This window comes from Panthera leo, chromosome A2 (genome assembly GCF_018350215.1).
Source record: "Panthera leo isolate Ple1 chromosome A2, P.leo_Ple1_pat1.1, whole genome shotgun sequence".
Classification (NCBI taxonomy): Eukaryota; Metazoa; Chordata; class Mammalia; order Carnivora; family Felidae; genus Panthera; species Panthera leo.
This window is the reverse complement of record NC_056680.1, coordinates 158,267,765-158,272,716: the sequence shown is the minus strand read 5'-3', so window position 1 is coordinate 158,272,716 and position 4,952 is coordinate 158,267,765.

Here is a 4,952-nt window from a genome sequence, read left to right as displayed (position 1 = left end):
AGCTACCTGGAAAGTAATTATATGTACTCTGGAGAGTGATTAGGCAATTTTATTGATAATAGGATCCGTGTACCCTAATGAACACTAATGTAATTTTCAAAAAAAAAAAATCAGAAATTTCTAACTTGTCTTCAAGCAAACTTCCCAGTCAAACAAAAAATAGGTATAAAGGAAATGGCACGAGAAAGCACTCAGAAGGTGGGAGATGTCCCCACAAACTATTCCCTTACCTTGTTCCTTCTGCCGTATCTCTGTAAATTATTTCATACCTTTCATCTCTCCAAGGGAGGTCAGCACCTCCTCTTTCCAGGCACCACTCTTCCTTATTTTTCTCACTGATTGAACCTCACTCTGGGCCACAGACCGCTGGAAGTCTGTGGCACCCACCTGTCCCCACCTGCCTCCTCTTGGCCTCTGCTTGCAATTTCCTCAGTCTATCTTTTATCCCACGCCCTGATTTGTCAATCAGCTTCCAACAAGCGGACCCTGACCACACTTTCCTTTAGTCTCCAGAGAATCTCTTGATTTGTGATGAGCCTTCCCTGGCAAAGGCCACCTACAGGAACCCAGCCACACTCCTTTATGAACACATGCGAGTCGCAAGGAGGTTATCACCCTGGGGTCAAACTCTGATCAGTGAGGAATGACAGCCAGTGGATAAATGCTCCTCTGCCATTTTCTGTGCGGCAGAAAAAAAAAAAAAGTTCTGCAAGCCTTTATCTTTAGCTTTGTTTTCTGGGTCCTGACTCCTTAACTAAGCTAGGCCCTCGAACTTTTGCAAGGAGTTTGACCTCACAAATCCCTCATGTCTAATCCTTGTTTATTTATTTGACAAATATATACGCAACACTTACAAGCGTCAGGTGGTATTCTAAAGATTATAAAATATTAACTCATTCCTTTCCTCAATAATGGGTACTACTGTCACCATTGTATTACAAATGAAGATTTAGACACAGAAAGTTGAAATGACTTTCCCAAGATCATATATCCAGAAGGGGAGGGCAGTCAGAGTTCTAAATCAGGCAGTTTTATCCTATTCAACAAAGAAGCTAACGCCTTTTTGACTATTATTGTAACTGCCACAGGGATACATCACTGAGGGCCTTCTTTATCGCAAGTGCGTTTGTCCTCAAACTTGTGAACAAAATCTGATAAGATTTGATATTCTTTGCATGGCAATCTTAGGGCAATGATGTAAGAGCGCATCCCAATACACAAATGCTCATCAAGTCTCTGCTTGTAACATGGCTGCAGATGTTCCATTGGCCAAGGCATATCACATGGCCAAGTGCAGCGCCACTGTGGAAAGGAACATACGTATAAGGGGATGGGAAGCGGGAAATAGAATGCATTTAAGTCTTTTTCTTTGAAAATCATAATTTCTCGTGCATAAATACATTAAGAAATAATGCAAATAAAGAAGAATGTGGGTTCTGTTTGCCACCATGATAGACATAGGCAGAATAACGGAAAATGCAAAACAACTACCTGAAACATCCTTTAGGAAATACTTTGATATGTTTAATACACCAGCCATTTTTATTTTTGTAGCGGTTGGCTATAAGAACAGTTGCCAGGAGGGTCAAGATTTTAATTTTTTTTTGACATTTATTTATTTTTGAGAAACAGAGTAAGACAAAGCGTGAATGGGGGAGGGGCAGAGAGAGAAGGAGACACAGAATCCAAAGCAGGCTCCAGGCTCTGAGCAAGCGGTCAGCACAGAGCCCGATGCGGGGCTCGAACCCACGAACTGTGAGATCATGACCTGAGCCGAAGTCGGACGCTCAACCGACTGAGCCACCCAGGCACCCCAGGATGGTCAAGATTTTAAAAAATGTTTGGTAACTGGGCTGAGAACGCAAAGAGACAATACTGGAGATGCACTTCCCTCTTCTAGAGAAGATGACAAAAATTACTTTGAGTGAAAAACCACTTCCCTTCGTCCCGACATTCTTGTTTAACAAATCTGCATTTACTTCACTTTTATTTAAGTCCTTCACAGAAATATGAGATATATAACACTTTTCCTAATACTTTGAAATGCTCAAATAAAAAGCACTCCTAAACAGTAATTAAATGTACCGTATCATTACCTTTTATGGTCGCTATAGGCAATTTGAGTGCATTTTTTTGCAGTATACAGGGATATGCACAGTTAAAAAGCAAAATCATTATAAGACTGATTGGTCCCAACATTTTCTAAGCAGAAATTTACTATTTTTTATTCTCATTCAAGAAGTCAGCATTCTCGGAAAACACATTAAGTGCAACAAATTCAGCTGTTTTTAAGTTACCTGAAAAGAGAAAATAATGCACTTTCTTGTTCTAGAACAAAGAATTGCAGAAAGCCTGTACATAATTTAAAACAGCTTACATTTATAACTTCAGGCTCTCTAAGTGTTGATTATTCAGTAGGAAACAAATGCTTAGCTAAATTTGAAAGCTACAAAAAAAAAAAAAAAAGAGAGAGAAGAAAGGAAAAAGAAGAAGAAGCCTATTATGAAAGTGTTTCCCCGTTACAAGGCTGACTCTGCTTTGTATTTTGAAATGTATGCAAAAATCTCAAGATGTGACCCAAATTATTGGCCCGAGCATCTACAAAAGGACCTCAAATGGTCCTCAGAAGATTTTTATCGTTAATCTACATGTCAAGCTGAGTTGAAGGGGGCAGAGGAGGCTTCTTTGGTGAGGATATAATATCCACAAAGAGACCAACATCACTATTGCTTCTTTTTCAAATGCAGGAGTGAAAATGGAAGCCTTTTCTCATCTGCTTACAGCAAATCAAAACGATCTGCTTTGATTTTGATGAGCACCGGAGGGACTGAGGATGCGAAAGAGAAGTCGCCATTAGCCAGACACCTTAAGATCACAAAGTAAAGCATTTTTTGGGGTCTCATCTCCAAGTCAAGGTGAACTCCCTACTTTCTCAAGATTAACCTCTCAACCTTATCTCTGGAATTAGAATGTGACCTCAAGGACATCCGGAGGGCACCAGTAAGGCAAGAATAAAAATTGGATGCTCAAGGTTTGTTCCCCGCTTCCCTCACTGAGAACCTCCCTCCCATACCTGCACCAAATTGGCTTCGCAAGCACCCACATCAAACACCCGGTTGATTGGCCCAAGTTATGATTAAGCCCTCCTCCCAAACAACCGTTTCCTAGTCATCACTGGAAGAACGTCCTCAGGGAAGAGCCACGCAAGCTCTGGAGGCTGGATGGAGCTCGTTAGGCAGGAACTTCCAAGGTTCTGGGTGCTCAGAGCATAGTTTAAAAGATGGGTACGGAGGCACAACCTCAGTGCTTTGTGCCACGCACGATGCAGGCAGAGGACAGCCAAAGTCAAGATAGACCCTATGAAGAACGGGACTCACGTTAGTGTCTCTGGTTGTTGGAGCTAAACACGATGAAGCTTGATCTGTCGCAAACTCATTCTCCTTAAACTTCATCTCCACTTCTGTCCGCTTTCTTGATTTCCATAAAAGCATTACTTTTGGAACATTTACATGGTATGTGTTTCCTCTGAAAAAGTTTATCCCTTCATCTGCCATATTTGAGTAACATTAAACAAAACCATACCCTTATACAATTGTCTGTGCTATGTCTGTCATCATAAGTCCGTTGGTTGTTAAGAGTCCAGAATCACATTACCTGGGTTGAAAATACTGGCTTCATGATATACAGTTGGTTGAAAGTTATATACCATTCCTGTGTCTCAATTTCCTCCCCTGTACAATACAGACAGCATTATCTATTTCAAAGGATTCTTTTAAAGATGAAATAAGTTAAAAATGTAAAAACACTTGGAATATCACCATCATCACCATAAGGCAGTGGTCACTAACACTGCTTTTGCAAATTAGAATTCGTTTCAGGTGCTTTTAGAAAGGCAGCATCTCAAACGAAAGTTTGGAAGTAAGAACCAAACATCAATAATTTGTAGTCTCACAAGGAAGAGTACTTCTTTTGTGGTTTTTTTTTTTGGGGGGGGGGGTTGGTGATAGCTTTGTGACACTGCCCTGTGAATCAGCCCCATATCTATTATGCATCTGTTATTGTCCACATTACCTTCTGAACTATTCCGTCATACATATTTACTAAGCACTTACTCTCTATGCACTGAGCTAGGTCTGGGATGTAGGAATAGGCAGCAGAAGTAAGATACATGCCCTTACGGTGGGAAAAGTGAACAATTCACAAAGATAAAGGATAAGCAAATGCAGGTATCATGAAACTCCCATTAAGAAAACCAATAGCATGATGACATAAATGATAACTGAAAATAAGGCAAGGCGTTCTTTAAGACACAGTGGTCAACGAGGGCCTCCATATCTTTGCTTCTCATCACTTGGTAGCTTGTTAGAACTGCAGACTCCTGGACCTCATCCCAGGCCCAATCAGAATCTGCATTTTATGCTACCCATAGTCCAACTTGAACAATTACCAACTCACAGCAAATGTTTCTTTTATAGCCCTTGCTCTCATTATTTTGAAGCAAATCTTAGACGTTATATAAATATATCTATAAATATTTTAGCAGATATCATTAAATATAAAGACTCTTCTCCTAGGCTTTTAATTTGAACAACCAAGTAGATGAAGATAATATTCACCAGGCTTAGGAAATGGAGAGAGAGGATGACAGGGGTGCTGTGGAGAGTGGCGGGAAATGACTGGGGGAGGCGGGCAAGAGCTGCCTTTTGGACACAGTATGTCTTGGAGCCCTATTTGGCAATCCAGTGGAACTCACCAGGTAGGCAGCCAGACACTGGGGAGTCACTGGGGCCAGGGACATACCATTGGGAATCATCAACACGCCGGTGGTATTTAAAGTTACTTGACAGATTTGAAAGCAAAAGTAAATAGACAATAAAACAAGCCTAGTACTAGGCACTTGGCATGCAGATGACAGGAGAAAGACAGAAGAGAACCCTGATGGGGTCGAGCCA